We start from the raw sequence: 23,713 nt of genomic DNA, 5'->3' as shown, positions 1-23,713 counted from the left end.
TACTTTTCTTGATTACAGTTACAATCTACTTATTTTCTTCACCATTCGTCGCATTTATCTAAGATCATGTGTCTTATGTGGTTACAGACTGGGAGACAGGATACATCTTAAAACCACATTTTCTTCCCATATGTTATCATCTGACCCGCTGCTCACCCTGCATTCGCCATTCCCATCTGTGTTTGCTTATATTGTATGTCGAACCTCACGACTGCTGCTGTGGGATTACCGTACTGGTAGAGATGAAGTTCCGCTTGCAGGGTCATATCATCGTGGTCATGGATCGCGTTATCATGCTCATGGTGGGTCATGTCACCGTGTTCACGGGTCATGTCATCGTGTTTACGGGTCATGTCATCGTGTTCACGGGTCATGTCATCGTGTTTACGGGTAATGTCACCGTTTTCACGGGTCATGTCACCGTGTTCACGGGTCATGTCATCGTGTTTACGGGTCATGTCATCGTGTTCACGGGTCATGTCATCGTGTTTACGGGTAATGTCACCGTTTTCACGGGTCATGTCACCGTGTTCACGGATCATGTAACAGTATTCACGAGTTATTTCATCGTCTTCACAGGTCATGTCACCGTGTTCACGGGTCATATCACGGTGTTCATGGGTCATGACACCGTGTTCATGGGTCACGTCACCATGTTCACGGATCATGTCACCGTATTCACGGGTTATTTCATCGTCTTCAAAGGTCATGTCACCGTGTTCACCGGTCATATCACGATGTTCATGGGTCATGTCACCGTGTTCACGGGTCATGTTATCGGTTTCACGGGTTATTTCATCGTCTTCACAGGTCATGTCACCCTCTTTACAGTTCATGTCACCGTGTTCACGGGTCATGTCACAGTATTCACGGGTTATTTCATCACAGGTCATGTCACCGTGTTCACGGGTCATGTCACCGTGTTCACGGGTCATGTCACCGTGTTCACGGGTCATGTCACTGTGTTCACGGGTCATGTCACAGTATTCATGAGTTATTTCATCACAGGTCATGTCACCGTGTTCACGGGTCATGTCACTATGTTCACGGGTCATGTAACAGTATACACGTGTTATTTCATCGTCTTCACAGGTCATGTCACCATGTTCATAGGTCATGTCACCGTGTTCATAGGTCATATCACGGTGTTCATGGGTCATGTCACCGTGTTCATGGGTTATGTCACCGTGTTCACAGGTCATGTCACAGTATTCACTGGTTATTTCATCGTCTTCACAGGTCATGTAACCGTGTTCACGGATCATGTCACCGTATTCATGGGTTATTTCATCTTCACAGGTCATGTCATCGTGTTCACAGGTCATGTCACCGTGTTCACGGGTTATTTCATCGTCTTCACAGGTCATGTCACCGTGTTCACTGGTCATATCACGGTGTTCATGGGTCATGTCACCGTGTTCATGGGTTATGTCACCGTGTTCACGGGTCATGTCACAGTATTCACTGGTTATTTCATCGTCTTCACAGGTCATGTCACCGTTTTCACGGATCATGTCACCGTATTCATGGGTTATTTCATCGTCTTCACAGGTCATGTCATCGTGTTCACAGGTCATGTCACCGTGTTCACGGGTCATGTCATCATAACCTGTAGGGATGAACTCCAGGGATCCCGCGTTCGTGCTCAGGTGCTCCGTATCATCAAGTGCTGAGCGTTCAGGAGGAGCGGTGGGTGGGTGGTAGTGGTGTGGGCGCCACACCAGACCTGTGGTCGCCACTTCCTACATTCCTCTGACGGGCCACGCAACCCAGGCGGGTCGAGGTCAAGCTGATGACTGAACGTACACACACCCGGTCCACCTTCCCTCCCACCCTGTGATGAGCGGTGGGGAGATTGTGATCTCGGGAGATAAGGAAAAACAACCAGCCAGCGATCCAGTGTTCTCGATAAACCTCTCCTGCGTTCAAGGCGCGTATCAATGGCGTACGTTTCTCTTCTCTCTATGAATATGGTCTGCATTCCTGAAGCCACCCCAGTAGATGTGGAACGACAGATGATCGTGTTAGGCTACTGTCATGGAGGCCCATTAAGAGTCCTGGTGGACACAAAATTCATCAGACGTACGTAAATACGATATTCAGATTCACTCTTGGATCTTCCTGGACCGAGATGATATCGGAGATATTTTTTTTTTACTTTAACTTCTGAACTTCGGTAAGATTTGATCCCATCAGATACAAGTGGGAGATAAGATAAAGACGTACAACGCAGTCGAGACGGGGCTTCCGACGCGCCAGTGTGACTGGAGAGTGAGGGTGGACGCTACTGGTTTAGCCTCAGTCGAATCCGTCTTCAGGTTCTAACGTAGTAGGTAAGTACAACGCACTCTTTGTTCGGAACAACCAAGGTGAAACGGTTCTGAAACGAGTCGACTCCTGAAACTTGAACGTCGAGTTCCAAACCGATCCGTTCCGTGGCTTCGACGAGGCACAGCGAATGATATATTTGTAACACGTATTTAATCGGATCCGACCAACGAGACGAGTGACTTATACACCGTCAAAAGGAGATGCGCGGTAGATCCCTCCGTCTTGAGACCTTCTGAATGCAAAGCTTCGACCTTATCAAGAGTTCCGATCCCGGCGGCGTTTAACAAAACAAAATCAGGTGGAATGAGAGTCTCAGAACACTACATGAGAATCATCTAACTCCTGGCACACGATCTTCAATCCTCCATTCCTTCGTTTCAAGAAATAAGTGACTTTTTTTACCTTGTTGCGTTCGTCGATTCCCTGATTTCATGTGATAAATCAAGGATCCCCTCCCATGTGAAGATGTTTTGTTTACATTATAACGGATGCGGGGGTGTGGCGTGGAAGTGTGGTGTGGAAGTGTGGCGTAGAACTGTGGTGTGGAAGTGTGGTGTGGGACAGAAGCGTGGAAGTGTGGTGTGGGACTGTGGTGTGGAAGTGTGGTGTGGGACTGTGGTGTGGACCTTTGGTATGGGATTAAAGCGTTGGAATGTGGTGTTCGGGACAATAGCGTGGAAGTGTGGTGTGGGACTGTGTTGTGGGGTGTGTGTGTGTGTGGACCATCAAGACGGTCAGTGTCCACACACACACACACACACACACACACACACACACAGACACACACACACATACACACACACACACACACACACACACACACAGATACAGGCACGTACACTGTTAACCATGCTTCAAGGATCTGGTAATGATATATAAAAGTTCTCAGTAACTTGAAACATTCTCTCTCTCTCTCTCTCTCTCTCTCTCTCTCTCTCTCTCTCTCTCTCTCTCTCTCTCTCTCTCTCTCACTCAGCAGGCTCTACTGTAAAACGAGAGAAGAACTCTTGGTGCTCCTGGCGGCGTGTCACAGTCAAGTGAGTCTTTTAATCTTAGCAAAATCGGCCATGATACGAGTGTGTGTCCCTCCTGCATGTTGAAGGAGTCAGCAGGAGGGAACATTAAGGATGGAGTAGAGTAGGATGTCAGGAAGGAGGTGGAGAGGAGAGGCTTGGAGGTAGCTGGGATTTTGTAGCAGGACGATAGGTTTTGTAGGGGTAAGGTACCACCATACCTCAACCCCTGTAGGTACCACTCAATCTCAACCCCTGCAAATACCATCCAACCTCAATCCCTGTAGGTACCACTCAACCTCAACCCCTGCAAATACCATCCAACCTCAACCCCTGTAGGTACCACTCAACCTCAACCCCTGCAAATACCATCCAACCTCAACCCCTGTAGGTACCACTTAACCTCAACCCCTGCAAGTACCATTCAGCCTAGACCCCCTGCAAGTACTACTCAACCTCAACTCCTGTAGGTACCACTTAACCTCAAACCCTGCAGGTACCACTTAACCTCATCCCCTGCAAGTACCTTTCAACCTCAACTCCTGTAGGTACCACTTAACCTCAAACCCTGCAGGTACCACTTAACCTCAACCCCTGCAAGTACCACTCAACCTCAACTCCTGTAGGTACCACTTAACCTCAACCCCTGCAAGTACCACTCAACCTCAACTCCTGTAGGTACCACTTAACCTCAACCCCTGCAAGTACCATTCAACCTCAACTCCTGTAGGTACCACTAAACCTCAACCCATGCAAGTACCACTCAACCCCATCAGGTACCACTCACCTCAACCATGCAAACACCATTCAACCTCAACTGTAGGTACCACTGAATCTCAACCCATGCAAGTACCACTCAACCCCATCAGGTACCACACAACCTCAACATCACGTATAAATCAACTCGACCCCTTCCTCCCCTCACACGTCATGTGTACACCTCTCAACATCTCGTACACTGTACCCTGGACGTGTCGAGGGTATGTGCTTATCGTGGCTTAATCTACGTTCTATGAAGTGTTATCCCCAAGATAAAGCTTACGTTATTGTGTGTAACTTTGTAACTGGGTACTTATGAAGCTGTACCTGTAACTGGGTACTTAAGATGTGCTTGTAACCGAGTACTTATGAATCAACTTTAACTGGGTACTTATGAAAATGTGCCTTTAACTGTATACTTATGAAGATGTGCCTGTAACTGTATACTTATGAAAATGTGCCTGTAACTGAGAACTAATAGAGATGCATCTGCAACTGAGTACTTATGACTCTGTACCTGTAGTTGAACATTTATGAAGCTGTTACTGAATAGTTATGCGACTGTACTGTAAACTACACACTTATGTAGCTCTGCCTATAACAGTACTTATATATATATATATATATATATATATATATATATATATATATATATATATATATAATTTACATATATATATCGCGAGTGGAAAGTCACCTTTACAAAATTCCCGCAATGCTCAGGAAGTAAGCCACTTCCAACGGCCGGGACCTAAGGTCATAAAATGCAATACTGTGTGTGTCTATGTGGGGAGAGAGCGGAAGTATTTACCTGGGCAGTGTGGATTTTCATGTCTGTATGTCTGGTGTGGTGGTGGTTGAAACAGACTTGCTGGTTGAAACAGACTTGGGATGGCGACTGTCTAGTGCTTCTACGATCATTTGAGTAAGCTTTTTTGTGTGTGTGTGTTTTACGTTTCCTAGGGGTGAGGAAGGTCTGTGAGCAAATACTGCTGAAGTGTGAGGCAGATGCAGGGGGTCTTACTTCTCCCCGGGCTTGGTCAAGGAGTGGTTTGGGTGGGAGGAGGTAAAGTCATGTTGCATAAATTTGAATGCCGAGCATGTTGAGGTGGGACTGTATTGGGATGATCATTGTTTAATTACGCAAGCGTCGGATATCTGTGGTCACTGGTGCCACTGACAGAGTTCTCCAACTGCTCTGTTTTGTGTGGTATGCCCTTACAGGTATCTTCAACCAATCCTGGCTATAAACCAAAATCCCTAACATTTGGAAATCTGCCGACATTATACCAATCCTAAAGCCCTCCAAACTACACAACTTCCCATTCTCTTACCGTCCAATATCACCTCTGTTTTCAGTATCCAAACTCTGCGGCAAAATGATCCACAACAGATATAAAGTACAAAATCCCACCCTCACCCACACAACATGGCCTCGGACCCAACCGCCGCTTCACACACAAACTTCACACAACTCATTTCAGACGGCCTCATTCTACCACAACCCCCGTCCCGCATAACACACCACAGGCGAAAGATATCAACAGACAATTTGACACTGTCACCCTCGAAACATCCCCACACAAATGATACTTGACAACAACCTCCACAGCAATGATAAAAAGGGGTTGTCCATTTATCATAGCCGGCCTCCATGCCAGGTACTCACAGTGGATTCTTTAAACCACAAAGCTCTGCAACAGAGTTACCCAAGGTGCAGTTCTTTCTCCTACATTCTTCAATCCGTTTCTACACTACCTTCTGTGACCTCCAGCAAGCCACAACATGAAGGTCCCTTCATACACGGACGACCTCACAATCACATTACAACGTCCTCACACCACAGGAGCAACGACAAAAGTACAGCAACACAAGTGGAACAATGGCTCACCCAGCAAAGAACGCCTGCATATCCCAAAATCGTCTTCAGTAACGACTTTAATCCCAGACAGACACGAATCCAGCACACACCCTCCAGTCATCTTGAACGGACAATCACTGCCGCTGAACAAAACACAAACCATTCCAAGCATCACATAAGACAAACCAAATCACGTCAACACACCAGAAACACAGAAATAAAATGCATGGCATCAAAACTCTAACCAGTACCAGATCTGGACAACAAAAAAATGTCTTAACATCCTCAGATGCCCGTGCCGTCTCAGCTAACATTAAAAAAAACTCATCTGCTCCACTCTAAACTGAGCCTCATCTGCCTGGTCTTCCACTTTCTTGATATATATATATATATATATATATATATATATATATATATATATATATATATATATATATATATATATTCCCTTCTTTTCGATTTTCGTGTGGTACATAAAAGGCGCAAGAAGCATTAACATGTATGTTCGTCTGGCATTGATCTCGTTGAGGTCACCTTGCAGGACGCCGCGTCGGCTACTCAGTCATAACAGACCCACCTCTCGCCAGCACGAATCTTACACACACACACACACACACACACACACACACACACACACACACACACACACACACCCCTTGATCAAATGACACTGAAGCATCTTTGGTTAAACCCAAAGCTTAGAGTCTAATATTTTCCAACTTTTCTTCTCTTTTCTTCCACGGCCACTCCCCCAGACTGATAATTATGGAGCAGGTAGGTTAAGTTATCATTTCTTTTTCCTCTCTCTCTCTCTCTCTCTCTCTCTCTCTCTCTCTCTCTCTCTCTCTCTCTCTCTCTCTCTCGTTCCCCTCTTGCTCGTAGCTGAACCTCCAGACCCCCTGGGCCATGGACGCACTCCCGAGTTCAGCCCCTAGGCTCGAGAATTTAACCCGGCGGACACTCTACCCTTCTCCTGCCCTCCCGCTTGCCTCTCAATCTTCCTCCTTCTCGACCCTTCCTCCCCCCTTCCCCACACACTCCTTAGCCCCTCTCACCCCACCCCCCATCGGCCACCTCCAGCCAGCGGCCGCCTCCCTGGCGAGGTGTGGCCAGGCAGGCAGGTAGTAGTAGTAGTAGTGAGCAGGACGTGCACACCATAACATCCGCGACAAACCATCTCCTACGACCACCACAGCCCACCTATCCACCAACAGCCGCTGCAACTGTGACGACGACCTCGCTGCCAAGTGAACGACCAACACGACCACCAGCACGGTCAAGAGAGCGTCCGTCGTCCCCCTGGGACAAGCAGGTAGGAAGATGATGCTAATAAACCATCAGAGGAGCGGGCCTTATCTTGGGAGATCTCCCCGTGTCATCGCGCGCACCACCACGCGGGACCGAGTCTTGCTCGACCTCATGCTTACACACCCCACACACTCACAGGGAAGACCTTCCCGGCTAACTTTAATCCTAAATACATATAGTGTACATCAACAGCGTATATAACTATATATATATATATATATATATATATATATATATATATATATATATATATATATATATATGGGAGATTTGCTCCTCTGAAGTAACTAATCAACTCGATTCATACCAGAAGTTCGAAGCGTGTCAGTCACTTCCCTGTTGCTCGTAGGCATGTGTAGCCACCAATTCTGGCGCATATTTAAGTGATGTATACAGGAATGCGGGCTATGTCTAACTGGGCGACAGAAGCAGGCCAGGGTCGTCTGTACCACATATCTGTGTCGTGTTCCAGTGAAAAAAAAAAAAACCAACAACAGATTGGCAGCAGCAACAAGGTCTCCCGTGTCACCGTGGTCAAACTGTAGCAGCACTAGTGACCCCTAGTGTCAGGGTGAAGTACCAGGGTGAGGATCAAGTGATAGTCAGTCAGATGGAGCACACACTCCGATCGAGGTCGAGATGGTTCGCTGTTGCTTCATGGGTCGGCCCAGATTGAACGAATGGGTCTCGTGGTATCCATCTGCCTCGTTCTAATATTACTTAAGTGTTGACATTTCGTGAGCGAGAGAATATAAACCTCTTTCTTCTGTTGGCAATACTGATGAAAACCGGAATTTAGTTCCCTGATGGTAATTGCAGTCCAACGGCCCAGCGATTCGTAACCTTTCCCATTTCATGGAACATCTTCGATCTTGTTTGATCCTCATAATACACCGAACCAAACTTTACCAATATTCCTTCCAGTATCACTCGTCATATAACTCGACTGAAATCCTGGAAAACGAACATCTTTTTTGCACATACATGATAAATATGGTAAAACAAATAAAGCGCCTTTAAAAATCATGTAGTACATATTAAAATGATGACAAAATACTTCAAATACCGTAATATATGTTTATGTTACGCACGAACACTTGCCTTGGCTTACCGCTTCACTGTCTTTCAGAAAAAACACACGTTTAGAATAACGCTAGTGTTGTATGACATATTTCCATAATGTAAATACTGCAAGTGTTTGTTAAGACAAGAATGTAACATGGCACACTAGGGACACTGTCGTGGCTCACTGGTTGCAGAGCAATGGTGAATACCCATATCTAATTCCCTAAACATGCGACCATAAATGGGAAACTGAAACTCAGTCAAGATTTTGCCAGACGACGGAAACTAGACACTCGATCAAGTTTCAAGTTCTTGAGGGACGTAACCACAGCTGCTGAGGTTGTAACAGGCTCTGCTATACGTTACAAATACGTTGTTAAGGTATTCCCTGGATGTTCACTATTATATATATATATATATATATATATATATATATATATATATATATATATATATATATTTCTTTTCTTTCAAACTATTCGCCATTTCCCGCGTTAGCAAGGTAGCGTTAAGAACAGAGGACTGGGCCTCTGAGGGAATATCCTCATCTGGCCTCGTTCTCTGTTCATTCTTTTGGAAAATTAAAAAAAAAAAAAACGAGAGGGGAGGATTTCCAGCCCCCCGCTCCCTCCCCTTTTAGTCGCCTCCTACGACACGCAGGGAATACGTGGGAAGTATTCTTTCTCCCCTATCCCCCCCCAAAAAAAAAAAAAAATATATATATATATATATATATATATATATATATATATATATATATATATATATATATATATAATGATCATTATTATTATCATTATTGTTATTAATATCACTATTATCATTTCTATTGTCACAGTCGCTGTCTCCCGCGTCAGCGAGGTAGCGCAAGGAAACAGTCGAAAAAAATGGCCCAACCCACCCACATACACACATATATATATAAACGCCCACACACGCACATATACATACCTATACATTTCAACGTATACATACATATACATATATACACATGTACATATTCATACTTGCTGCCTTCATCAATTCTCGTCGCCACCCCGCCGCAGATGAAATAGCATTTTACCAAATGGCGTCCTAGCTTCGTCTCTTCGATGTATATCAACTGACTGTTATATTTCTCTCTTGTGTCTCCCCTGATGATGTGATTATTACACGAAAGTGCACTTGGGAACTTTTCGTGTTTCATTTTCCCCGTGGACTCATAGGAATATCTTGATTACGCGCAAAATTGTGATCCTTTCCAATATATATATATATATATATATATATATATATATATATATATATATATATATATATATATATATATATATATATACCACGACAATGACCTGTGGTGCCGACCAGTGGACGTGACCAGTGTCCTGAATGCTGCAGGAGTCTCTTAAGGACAGAAGGGACTCCTAGGCTTGGAAAGTAAGGCAAGCTATACAAACCAAAAATCGAACCGTTCTTGGTGGCCCGGGTTCGAAATGCCTGCGAGTCGTCTTCAGTATCCTCGGGCTTAAACTGTGAGATGACACATAGTGTGTGTTTGTCAGCAGAGGGGACCTAAAGGTGTACTAACTACTTAGGAAGAACACCTTTTAGTTCATCGGTATTCCAGGGCTACGCTGACCGCCTATCGTAATGGGTTCGATTCTCGGACGCACATCGATAAAAACTGTTGAGGTTAATTTTCATGTGAATATCACATGTTCCTATATACATTTAATGTCTGGTATGTAATTGTTAGTGCTAGACGGCGGTACTCCGGTGTGATGTTGGGATTTTAATAACTTTGTTGAGTACTGGCACCTAATGAGGTAGATTGTCTCCACGAAACATGTGCCACATGTGTAGAAAAATTACGTCAAATGAAATTGTATGAACTACTGAAGTGCGATTTCCCCTTCATAACCTTCATCACACACTAGTGTAATCACACACACACACACACACACACACACACACACACACACACACACACACATATATATATATATATATATATATATATATATATATATATATATATATATATATATATATATATATATATATATATATAATTACATTAATTCCTTACTGGAAATTCTAGTAGCAAACAAGCGAATCTCTGAAACTAGGAAACACTCGAAAATTGACTAGCAAAACAAAGGACAATTTAGAATGAATTTAAGGTGCTAAATGTGCCGCGCGGAGGTTTGGGTATGGTGCGGTGCCGGGGGGGAATATATGAGGGAAAGTGATACTTACTGAGGAAAATACAGGAGAGAGAGAGAGAGAGAGAGAGAGAGAGAGAGAGAGAGAGAGAGAGAGAGAGAGAGAGAGAGAGAGAGAGAGAGTTTACCTACTTAAGAACCTACTTAAGAGTACGTACGCGAGGGTTTTGTCTTGGGGCAGGCAGAGCCAAAGGGTAGCACTAACCGCAGGGATACAGGGACGAGGAGTAGATGATAACAAGGTAGAAACACTGTCCGCGTCTTATCTTGAGTAACAAATAATCCTCTCGTCCTGTACGCCGACACAATAACCCTGGGCAAAAGATAAGTGGATGGCGGCCACGTCTGGTAACTAATTCCTTATTTCTCTCTTAGATCTTGTTCCACTCAGCTTCATGTCTAAAATATCTTTCTGTGTCATGTGTCATTTTCCTGTATCCTTAACAGATAGTTTCAGTAATCGATATGATATTTTTATTTCACACGATAACAATCTATTGAATAAAAAAATATTGGCTGGCACTACGCTAAACATAACGTCCGTTGGATTTCTGTAATGACCAGTCTTCATCGGAGAAAAGTTATTCCTGTGTTAATAGGTCTGGAGACGCCACGTTAATCTAGACTTGATGATGTGCAGCCTATCACCACACTCTTCTAACGCCGCTCGGGTTACTGGCGTGAGCACCACCGCCACCTACCCTCTGGTTCACATCCACCACGAGTTCTGCAGACCTTACTTATCGTATATTTCTTCTGTTTTCGGTGTCCTTGTTTCGATCTTTATCCTGTTATGTGATTCCAACTCTAATCTCTGTTATCTACTTGGTACTATTTCTAAGATAACAATACCGACTGTTTCTCTGGTTCTCATCCACCAACGCATTCCTCCCGCTTATTTTCATTACGTTCATTTACTTCAATTATCTGCTGTTCTCGTGATAGTAATGCAGGAGAGACTGAGTACAGAATGGAAAAAGGTGGAGAACAATGGAAAGCAAGGGGAGTGGGGGAGGAATGGGATGTATTTAGGGAATCAGTGATGGATTGCGCAAAAGATGCTTGTGGCATGAGAAGAGTGGGAGGTGGGTTGATTAGAAAGGGTAGTGAGTGGTGGGATGAAGAAGTAAGAGTATTAGTGAAAGAGAAAGAGAGAGGCATTTGGACGATTTTTGCAGGGAAAAAATGCAATTGAGTGGGAGATGTATAAAAGAAAGAGACAGGAGGTCAAGAGAAAGGTGCAAGAGGTGAAAAAAAGGGCAAATGAGAGTTGGGGTGAGAGAGTATCATTAAATTTTAGGGAGAATAAAAAGATGTTCTGGAAGGAGGTAAATAAAGTGCGTAAGACAAGGGAGAAAATGGGAACTTCAGTGAAGGGCGCAAATGGGGAGGTGATAACAAGTAGTGGTGATGTGAGAAGGAGATGGAGTGAGTATTTTGAAGGTTTGTTGAATGTGTTTGATGATAGAGTGGCAGATATAGGGTGTTTTGGTCGAGGTGGTGTGCAAAGTGAGAGGGTTAGGGAAAATGATTTGGTAAACAGAGAAGAGGTAGTGAAAGCTTTGCGGAAGATGAAAGCCGGCAAGGCAGCAGGTTTGGATGGTATTGCAGTGGAATTTATTAAAAAAGGGGGTGACTGTATTGTTGACTGGTTGGTAAGGTTATTTAATGTATGTATGACTCATGGTGAGGTGCCTGAGGATTGGCGGAATGCGTGCATAGTGCCATTGTACAAAGGCAAAGGGGATAAGAGTGAGTGCTCAAATTACAGAGGTATAAGTTTGTTGAGTATTCCTGGTAAATTATATGGGAGGGTATTGATTGAGAGGGTGAAGGCATGTACAGAGCATCAGATTGGGGAAGAGCAGTGTGGTTTCAGAAGTGGTAGAGGATGTGTGGATCAGGTGTTTGCTTTGAAGAATGTATGTGAGAAATACTTAGAAAAGCAAATGGATTTGTATGTAGCATTTATGGATCTGGAGAAGGCATATGATAGAGTTGATAGAGATGCTCTGTGGAAGGTATTAAGAATATATGGTGTGGGAGGCAAGTTGTTAGAAGCAGTGAAAAGTTTTTATCGAGGATGTAAGGCATGTGTACGTGTAGGAAGAGATGAAAGTGATTGGTTCTCAGTGAATGTAGGTTTGCGGCAGGGGTGTGTGATGTCTCCATGGTTGTTTAATTTGTTTATGGATGGGGTTGTTAGGGAGGTAAATGCAAGAGTTTTGGAAAGAGGGGCAAGTATGAAGTCTGTTGGGGATGAGAGAGCTTGGGAAGTGAGTCAGTTGTTGTTCGCTGATGATACAGCGCTGGTGGCTGATTCATGTGAGAAACTGCAGAAGCTGGTGACTGAGTTTGGTAAAGTGTGTGGAAGAAGAAAGTTAAGAGTAAATGTGAATAAGAGCAAGGTTATTAGGTACAGTAGGGTTGAGGGTCAAGTCAATTGGGAGGTGAGTTTGAATGGAGAAAAACTGGAGGAAGTGAAGTGTTTTAGATATCTGGGAGTGGATCTGGCAGCGGATGGAACCATGGAAGCGGAAGTGGATCATAGGGTGGGGGAGGGGGCGAAAATTCTGGGGGCCTTGAAGAATGTGTGGAAGTCGAGGACATTATCTCGGAAAGCAAAAATGGGTATGTTTGAAGGAATAGTGGTTCCAACAATGTTGTATGGTTGCGAGGCGTGGGCTATGGATAGAGTTGTGCGCAGGAGGATGGATGTGCTGGAAATGAGATGTTTGAGGACAATGTGTGGTGTGAGGTGGTTTGATCGAGTGAGTAACGTAAGGGTAAGAGAGATGTGTGGAAATAAAAAGAGCGTGGTTGAGAGAGCAGAAGAGGGTGTTTTGAAGTGGTTTGGGCACATGGAGAGAATGAGTGAGGAAAGATTGACCAAGAGGATATATGTGTCGGAGGTGGAGGGAACGAGGAGAAGAGGGAGACCAAATTGGAGGTGGAAAGATGGAGTGAAAAAGATTTTGTGTGATCGGGGCCTGAACATGCAGGAGGGTGAAAGGAGGGCAAGGAATAGAGTGAATTGGAGCGATGTGGTATACCGGGGTTGACGTGCTGTCAGTGGATTGAATCAAGGCAAGTGAAGCGTCTGGGGAAAACCATGGAAAGCTGTGTAGGTATGTATATTTGCGTGTGTGGACGTATGTATATACATGTGTATGGGGGGGGGGGGGTTGGGCCATTTCTTTCGTCTGTTTCCTTGCGCTACCTCGCAAACGCGGGAGACAGCGACAAAGTATAAAAAAAAAAAAAAAATATATATATATATATATATATATATATATATATATATATATATATTTTTTTTTTTTTTTTTTCTTTCAAACTATTCGCCATTTCCCGCGTTAGCAAGGTAGCGTTAAGAACAGAGGACTGGGCCTCTGAGGGAATATCCTCATCTGGCCTCGTTCTCTGTTCATTCTTTTGGAAAATTACAAAAAAAAAAAACGAGAGGGGAGGATTTCCAGCCCCCCGCTCCCTCCCCTTTTAGTCGCCTCCTACGACAGGCAGGGAATACGTGGGAAGTATTCTTTCTCCCCTATCCCCCCCCCCCCCCAAAAAAAAAAAAAAAATATATATATATATATATATATATATATATATATATATATATATAAAATCATGATCATTATTATTATCATTATTGTTATTAATATCACTATTATCATTTCTATTGTCACAGTCGCTGTCTCCCGCGTCAGCGAGGTAGCGCAAGGAAACAGTCGAAAAAAATGGCCCAACCCACCCACATACACATGTATATGCATAAACGCCCACACACGCACATATACATACCTATACATTTCAACGTATACATACATATACATATATACACATGTACATATTCATACTTGCTGCCTTCATCAATTCTCGTCGCCACCCCGCCGCAGATGAAATAGCATTTTACCAAATGGCGTCCTAGCTTCGTCTCTTCGATGTATATCAACTGACTGTTATATTTCTCTCTTGTGTCTCCCCTGATGATGTGATTATTACACGAAAGTGCACTTGGGAACTTTTCGTGTTTCATTTTCCCCGTGGATTCATAGGAATATCTTGATCACGCGCAAAATTGTGATCCTTTCCAATATATATATATATATATATATATACCACGACACTGACCTGTGGTGCCGACCAGTGGACGTGACCAGTGACCTGAATGCTGCAGGAGTCTCTTAAGGACAGAAGGGACTCCTAGGCGTGGAAAGTAAGGCAAGCTATACAAACCAAAAATCGAACCGTTCTTGGTGGCCCGGGTTCGAAATGCCTGCGAGTAGATTCAGTATCCTCGGGCTTAAACTTTGAGATGACACATAGTGTGTGTTTGTCAGCAGAGGGGACCTAAAGGTGTACTAACTACTTAGGAAGAACACCTTTTAGTTCATCGATATTCCAGGGCTACGCTGACCGCCTATCGTAATGGGTTCGATTCTCGGACGCACATCGATAAAAACTGTTGAGGTTAATTTTCATGTGAATATCACATGTTCCTATATACATTTAATGTCTGGTATGTAATTGTTGGTGCTAGACGGCGGTACTCCGGTGTGATGTTGGGATTTTAATAACTTTGTTGAGTACTGGCACCTAATGAGGTAGATTGTCTCCACGAAACATGTGCCACATGTGTAGAAAAATTACGTCAAATGAAATTGTATGAACTACTGAAGTGCGATTTCCCCTTCATAACCTTCATCACACACTAGTGTAATCACACACACACACACACACACACACACACACACATATATATATATATATATATATATATATATATATATATATATATATATATATATATATATATATAATTACATTAATTCCTTACTGGAAATTCTAGTAGCAAACAAGCGAATCTCTGAAACTAGGAAACACTCGAAAATTGACTAGCAAAACAAAGGACAATTTAGAATGAATTTAAGGTGCTAAATGTGCCGCGCGGAGGTTTGGGTATGGTGCGGTGCCGAGGGGGAATATATGAGGGAAAGTGATACTGAGGAAAATACAAGAGAGAGAGAGAGAGAGAGAGAGAGAGAGAGAGAGAGAGAGAGAGAGAGAGAGAGAGAGAGAGAGAGAGAGAGAGAGTTTACCTACTTAAGAGTACGTACGCGAGGGTTTTGTCTTGGGGCAGGCAGAGCCAAAGGGTAGAACTAACCGCAGGGATACAGGGACGAGGAGTAGATGATAACACAAGGTAGAAACACTGTCCGCGTCTTATCTTGAGTAACAAATAATCCTCTCGTCCTCTACACCGACACAAGAATAACCCTGGGCAAAAGATAAGTGGATGGCGGCCACGTCTGGTAACTAATTCCTTATTTCTCTCTTAGATCTTGTTCCACTCAGCTTCATGTCTAAAATATCTTTCTGTGTCATGTGTCATTTTCCTGTATCATTAACAGATAGTTTCAGTAATCCATGTGATCTTTTTATTTCACACGCTAACAATCTATTGAATAAAAAAAATATTTTCTGGCACTACGCTGAACATAACGTCCGTTGGATTTCTGTAATGACCAGTCTTCATCGGAGAAAAGTTATTCCTGTGTTAATAGGTCTGGAGACGCCACGTTAATCTAGACTTGATGATGTGCAGCCTATCACCACACTCTTCTAACGCCGCTCGGGTTACTGGCGTGAGCACCACCGCCACATACCCTCTGGTTCACATCCACCACGAGTTCTGCAGACCTTACTTATCGTATATTTCTTCTGTTTTCGGTGTCCTTGTTTCGATCTTTATCCTGTTATGTGATTCCAACTCTAATCTCTGTTATCTACTTGGGACTATTTCTAAGATAACAATACCGACTGTTTCTCTGGTTCTCATCCACCAACGCATTCCTCCCGCTTATTTTCATTACGTTCATTTACTTCAGTTATCTGCTGTTCGCGTGATAGTAATGCAGAACCGTTTCTTATCACCTTACTGAATTCCTAGGAGTGTGAAACATACAAGGGTTAAAGAAGATATAAATATGTGCTACTTAAATGCGAATGCAAATGCAAATTGCAAATCCTACTTGTGCTCACGTGGAAAACTCGTACCCACGATATCCTGTGTCACCATAACTTATATCAGGGTTTTCTACACGTAAACTATAACGAATCTAGAATGATGGTGGGAATATTGCACACAAAATGTAGTTTTTTGATACAACTCCGTATCTTTATGATTCTCATGAAACGTCAGCATTGCACATCAGATATAACAAATATCTGCGGTAAACGTATATATATATATATATATATATATATATATATATATATATATATATATATATATATATATATATATATATATATATCAGTCTCTCCTGGTACTTCCTCATACAGGTCTCCTTCCCAAGCTCACTTACTCTCACCACCCTCTTCACCCCAACATTCACTCTTCTTTTCTGAAAACCCATACAAATCTTCACCTTAGCCTCCACAAGATAATGATCAGACATCCCTCCAGTTGCACCTCTCAGCACATTTACATCCAAAAGTCTCTCTTTCGCGCGCCTGTCAATTAACACGTAATCCAATAACGCTCTCTGGCCATCTCTCCTACTTACATACGTATACTTATGTATATCTCGCTTTTTAAACCAGGTATTCCCAATCACCAGTCCTTTTTCAGGAGAGACTGAGTACAGAATGGAAAAAGGTGAGAACAATGGAAATAAGGGGAGTGGGGGAGGAATGGGATGTATTTAGGGAATCAGTGATGGATTGCGCAAAAGATGCTTGTGGCATGAGAAGCGTGGGAGGTGGGTTGATTAGAGAGGGTAGTGAGTGGTGGGATGAAGAAGTAAGATTATTAGTGAAAGAGAAGAGAGAGGCATTTGGACGATTTTTGCAGGGAAAAAATGAAATTGAGTGGGAGATGTATTAAAGAAAGAGACAGGAGGTCAAGAGAAAGGTGCAAGAGGTGAAAAAGAGGGCAAATGAGAGATGGGGTGAGAGAGTATCATTAAATTTTAGGGAGAATAAAAAGATGTTCTGGAAGGAGGTAAATAAAGTGCGTAAGACAAGGGAGCAAATGGGAACTCCAGTGAAGGGCGCAAATGGGGAGGTGATAACAAGTAGTGGTGATGTGAGAAGGAGATGGAGTGAGTATTTTGAAGGTTTGTTGAATGTGTTTGATGATAGAGTGGCAGATATAGGGTGTCTTGGTCGAGGTGGTGTGCAAAGTGAGAGGGTTGGGGAAAATGATTTGGTAAACAGAGAAGAGGTAGTAAAAGCTTTGCGGAAGATGAAAGCCGGCAAGGCAGCAGGTTTGGATGGTATTGCAGTGGAATTTATTAAAAAAGGGGGTGACTGTATTGTTGACTGGTTGGTAAGGTTATTTAATGTATGTATGACTCATGATGAGGTGCCTGAGGATTGGCGGAATGCGTGCATAGTGCCATTGTACAAAGGCAAAGGGGATAAGAGTGAGAGCTCAAATTACAGAGGTATAAGTTTGTTGAGTATTCCTGGTAAATTATATGGGTGGGTATTGATTGAGAGGGTGAAGGCATGTACAGAGCATCAGATTGGGGAAGAGCAGTGTGGTTTCAGAAGTGGTAGAGAATGTGTGGATCAGGTGTTTGCTCTGAAGAATGTATGTGAGAAATACTTAGAAAAGCAAATGGATTTGTATGTAGCATTTATGGATCTGGAGAAGGCATATGATAGAGTTGATAGAGATGCTCTGTGGAAGGTATCAAGAATATATGGTGTGGGTGGCAAGATGTTAGAGGCAGTGAAGTGAAAAGTTTTTATCGAGGTTGTAAGGCATGTGTGCGTGTAGGAAGAGAGGAAAGTGATTGGTTCTCAGTGAATGTAGGTTTGCGGCAGGGGTGTGTGATGTCTCCATGGTTGTTTAATTTGTTTATGGATGGGGTTGTTAGGGAGGTGAATGCAAGAGTTTTGGAAAGAAGGGCAAAAATGAAATCTGTTGTGGATGAGAGAACTTGGGAAGTGAGTCAGTTGTTGCTCGCTGATGATACAGCGCTGGTGGCTGATTCATGTGAGAAACTGCAGAAGCTGGTGACTGAGTTTGGTAAAGTGTGTGAAAGAAGAAAGTTAAGAGTAAATGTAAATAAGAGCAAGGTTATTAGGTACAGTAGGGTTAAGGGTCAAGTCAATTGGGAGGTAAGTTTGAATGGAGAAAAACTGGAGGAAGTAAAGTGTTTTAGATATCTGGGAGTGGATCTGGCAGCGGATGGAACCATGGAAGCGGAAGTGAATCATAGGGTGGGGGAGGGGGCGAAAATCCTGGGAGCCTTGAAGAATGTGTGGAAGTCGAGAACATTATCTCGGAAAGCAAAAATGGCTATGTTTGAAGGAAAAGTGGTTCCAACAATGTTGTATGGTTGCGAGGCGTGGGCTATGGATAGAGTTGTGCGCAGGAGGATGGATGTGCTGGAAATGAGATGTTTGAGGACAATGTGTGGTGTGAGGTGGTTTGATCGAGTAAGTAACGTAAGGGTAAGAGAGATGTGTGGAAATAAAAAGAGCGTGGTTGAGAGAGCAGAAGAGGGTGTTTTGAAATGGTTTGGGCACATGGAGAGAATGAGTGAGGAAAGATTGACCAAGAGGATATATGTGTCGGAGGTGGAGGGAACGAGGAGAAGAGGGAGACCAAATTGGAGGTGGAAAGATGGAGTGAAAAAGATTTTGTGTGATCGGGGCCTGAACATGCAGGAGGGTGAAAGGAGAGCAAGGAATAGAGTGAATTGGAGCGATGTGGTATACCGGGGTTGACGTGCTGTCAGTGGATTGAATCGGGGCATGTGAAGCGTCTGGGGTAAACCATGGAAAGCTGTGTAGGTATGTATATTTTGCGTGTGTGGACGTATGTGTATACATGTGTATGGGGGTGGGTTGGGCCATTTCTTTCGTCTGTTTCCTTGCGCTACCTCGCAAACGCGGGAGACAGCGACAAAGCAAAAAAAAAAAAAAAAATATTTCTTTCATACTATTCGCCATTTCCCGCGTCAGCGAGGTAGCGTTAAGAGCAGAGGGCTGGGCCTCTGAGGAAACATCCTCACCCGGCCCCCTTCTCTGTTCCTTCGTTTGGAAAATTAAGAAAAAAAAAAAAAAGGGGAGGATTTTCAGCCCCCCGCTCCCTTCCCTTTTAATCGCCTTCTACGACACGCAGGGAATACGTGGGAAGTATTCTTTCTCCCCTATCCCCAGGGATAATATATATATATTGGAAAGGATCACAATTTTGCGCGTGATCAAGTATATTCCTATGAGTCCACTGGGAACATGAAACACGATAAGTTCCCAAGTGCACTTTCGTGTGATAATCACATCATCAGGGGAGAGACAAGAGAGAAATATGTCAGTTGATATACAACGAAAAGACGTAGCTAAGACGGCATTTGGTAAACAAGTGACTGTGTAAACGTCAATGGACGGAAAGAGGCACGGTCTTAAGAGTCTAATGGATTTCAGGGGCTGGAGGATAATAAAAATATTAATCATAATTCTAAATAATATTATCGTAGCGGTCATTTGCCGACTGGTCGGCACCGATGGGTCGAACATTATTGTGCCATTACTTTATTGTTGACATTGTTTATCTTCTCGTATGACGGCTGTGGCCACTCGTGCGTAATGTCAGATAGGCTATGTATGGTCAAGGGACGGAGCTACCCCGCTGGGAGTTAGGAAGGTCGATTGGTTTTCGCTGGTTTAAAAACACTTTGCCGGCTGAACGATGACGGGAAAAAGTTCTCCCGCTATTCCGCAATTAAAATTCATCTTTTCCTATATCAGAAATAACACACGTATAAATCTCGGTTATTTGCAAAAACTTTTCTACTACATTAAAAGTAGACAAATCCACCAACAAAGTCGAACAAAAGAAAAATAGGCTAATCAGCAAAGTAATATGTGACCCTCATATGTGGCCGTCCCAGAAAAGAAGGAAGATAAATATTAGAGAAAGAATACAAGAAGGATTAACATGAGCTCCTCAGGCGCATGTAAGCCCAGCTTGTGAAGTATGAACGCTTATATGAAGAATGGAAGACAAGAGACGGAGAGTTCTACAGCATCGCTGTCTAAGGAACGAAGGTGGTGTCGTAACGGTCAATCCTCACATGGTTGGTCTCCATACAAAAGCTACGGGAGGATGATTGAAGAATAATCTATGGAGAGAAAAAAAGACGGTAAGCGACCGAACAAACCCAGATGGACACCACTGATGGTAGAATAAGATGGGGATGTCACTCCGTCAGCGACTACCACGATGGAACGAGTGAAAGAATACTATGCAGGAGAGAACAAAAAGAAGAGAAAAAGGAAGGAAGTTTGGAGAGTAAAGAATTGTGCAGCAAGTCGTCAAATGCTTTAGAGATGTCAAATGCTTTTGAGGAGGACCAGAGACCAGTCACGTAGGAGAGATTATATGCAACGCGAAGTCTGTATTGTTAACGCGAGGGAAGGAAACGATATTCTGGGAGTTTAAGGAAGTGAGAGTTGAGAGTCTCGAAGTCTGGAGATCGAAGAAGTGAGGGCGATGGTGCGACAACTAGAAGGGCTGAAGCTATGCTCTTATTGTGGATGGGCTGAACCAGGACTTGCTGCCGAGAAAAAGGAAAGATTTGGGTTTCTTGACAAAGACTCGTTACTTGTGGTTTTCACAATTCCTCGTGGGTGTCAGCAGCGACACATTTCAGTCTTATATATCATCTACTGTGCGACATGATCTGGCCAGATAGGTTTATTTCACAAGCTGCTGGCTTTGTGGGTCAGCTGGCCACGAAAATCGTGGCCCTGCTGCCTTTGTGGCCCTGCTGGCTTTGTGGCCCTGCTGGCTTTGTGGCCCTGTTGACTCTGTGGCCCTGCTGACTTTATGGCCCTGTAGGCTTTGTGCCCTGCTGCCTTTGTGGCCCTGCTGGCCTTGCAGCCCCAATGACTCTATGGTCGAGGTGGTTTAGTGGTCCTGCTGGCTTTGTGGTCCCGGCAGCTTTACAGTCCGGCTGGCTCTGGAGTTATACTTGGGATGCCGGAATGTTGTAGCATATTAGGCTCTGAGTTCGTGCCCACTCGCTCGTACATATTAATTAAACCTGAATCAGGGTTACCGGACTGTGCCTGCAAAATGTTACACCGAGATGGACGAGTCGCCTTTAGCGAAAACTGTATCACAGTCAATAAAGTCTCGTCGAGGGACTTCTTATTTGAAAGGAGTCTACATTTCCTTGAGACTGGAAGTAGCGCAGCCATGCGCTTCTGCAGGGACATTTAGAAAAGGCCCCGGGTAACACCAGGTCTCTTTCACAGAAATCGGTCCTGGTGGTAATAATACATAAAAAAAAAAACTCTAACGTAGAACACACAGTAATTCTAGAGGTAAAAGTAATTGTCAAAAGTATCCTTTGATGAAAAAAAAAAAAAAAGGATCTACAAGCTGTAAATAAATATTACTGTTGTAAAATGATGAATGCCACAAATAATAAATCGCTCGGTATAACATTAAAAGCGTCGATATCACTTGAGATTTTCTTCCAAAAACGTTCACCATGCTCAGTTAAGAGTGGGGCTAGGCATTATGTTTTGGAAGAACATCCTTATCCCGCAATTGTTCTTTTTACCGACTGGTGTAAAGCACGCAATACAGCAATCGAAAACCATGACAGAAATGTAAAATTCTAAGATACTAGATTACTAATTAGAGGCAATGGGAAGCTTTCTGAGAACGAGGTTATGGGATGAAACCTGACATTTAGAGACTGAGTCCCCTTTTCGCATCGAGCACTGTGCATAAATCCACCATACGAGGAGCCTGGAAGATGATGTAATGAACCAACGTTGTAACATCAAATGTTTTAATTATCTGGCCACTGGGGTCTAACAAAGACCCTTTGTGACCTCTGTAATCCCTTGCTGCAAAACTCACTGGATGAGCACGGCTGCCATAATAAATCAGGCGCTCTTAACGGCAAAACTTAGGAGAAATATATATATATATATATATATATATATATATATATATATATATATATATATATATATATATATATATTATCCCTGGGGATAGGGGAGAAAGAATACTTCCCACGTATTCCCTGCGTGTCGTAGAAGGCGACTAAAAGGGGAGGGAGCGGGGGGCTGGAAATCCTCCACTCTCGCTTTCTTTTTTTTTAATTTTCCAAAAGAGGGAACAGAGAAGGGGGCCAGGTGAGGATATTCCCTCAAAGGCCTAGTCCTCTGTTCTCAACGCAACCTCGCTAATGCAGGAAATGGCGAATAGTATGAAAGAAAAAGAATATATATATATGTGGGATCGTAAGAGTCCGAAATACGAACTTTACTAATGACAATAATAATAAATTCATTGAAAAAAGGAAAAATACCAGGCCCTTCCGCGAAGAAATGGATCAACATAAAGAGGTGAATTATATAGAAATAAGGGAGTGTTGTGTTGGATGTGTGTGTGATGGAGTAGACGGGGCCATATGTTAACGACGGACTATGATACCTACTGGGGCCTCTTGTTGTCCTCTGCTGCTCGTCTACTTGAAGGACTTATAGAATGTTGTTCGACCCGCTCTCATTTGTTAAGCCGTCAAATATATCTACTTACCATAGTGCTGTCGTGATGCATAGTATCTCCGTTAGATGTCCATCAAATTGTTGCATGTGGTGCCGCTTATGTTTTTATTGTTCTCTTGCTTTATATTTGTAGATTTGGTTGCTTAACCGTATCAATCAGTCAGTCACCTACGGGGCCAGTTGATTTGTTGCATCTGCGGTTCTGATGCACCATTTTTCCCCAATGCTAGTTTTCCGCCTGATGGGGTGATTTTTCAATCTGGCGTTCTGTGTATGGTAAGTGGGAGACTTTATTTGCAGTCCATAGTCTATTAGCACTTAAAGATAAGCAAATACGATAAGGTGACTTAATCAAGAGTTGGGTGAGTGTGGAAATATTGATGCAACATGGAGATCTTGTCACTGTAAGGATACGTCGGACGTAGGAAGCAGCGGATGGACCATGGAAGCAAGTGAAATTTGTGGTGGGAGGCAATATTCTGGAGGAAAAAATTTGGAGGCGAATTTTATCATTTAAATTAATAAACCAAACATGCGTAGCTCGGGGCAAATATGATACAAAATAACTAGGTATCGATGGCCAACTTGGGGAGATATAAGGCAGCTCAGTTTGT

The 23,713-nt window shown here is 43.3% G+C and overlaps 2 protein-coding genes across 6 annotated transcripts in view; one reads left to right on the top strand and one right to left on the bottom strand.

The window, feature by feature from the left end:
- Nucleotides 1-23,713, bottom strand: part of LOC139752850 (tubulin polyglutamylase ttll-4-like) — a 327,656-nt gene that overhangs the window by 209,567 nt on the left and 94,376 nt on the right. The gene's annotated exons all lie outside the window — the stretch shown is intronic.
- The window catches only part of tsl (membrane-attack complex domain containing protein torso-like), a 117,138-nt gene continuing 95,614 nt past the window's right edge, over nt 2,190-23,713 (top strand). Inside the window, exon 1 of one of the 3 annotated variants that reach the window (XM_071668825.1) lies at nt 2,190-2,333. The gene's annotated coding sequence lies outside the window, so the exon portion shown is untranslated. Of the gene's footprint in view, nt 2,334-7,122; nt 7,277-23,713 lie in introns of those variants that run through there. The other 2 variants (XM_071668826.1, XM_071668830.1) reach the window with 2 other exon arrangements.

The sequence above is a fragment of the Panulirus ornatus genome, chromosome 13 (genome assembly GCF_036320965.1).
Source record: "Panulirus ornatus isolate Po-2019 chromosome 13, ASM3632096v1, whole genome shotgun sequence".
Lineage (NCBI taxonomy): Eukaryota > Metazoa > Arthropoda > Malacostraca > Decapoda > Palinuridae > Panulirus > Panulirus ornatus.
The sequence above is the reverse complement of the archived record's forward strand: the minus strand, read 5'-3'. Positions and strand labels throughout refer to the sequence as shown.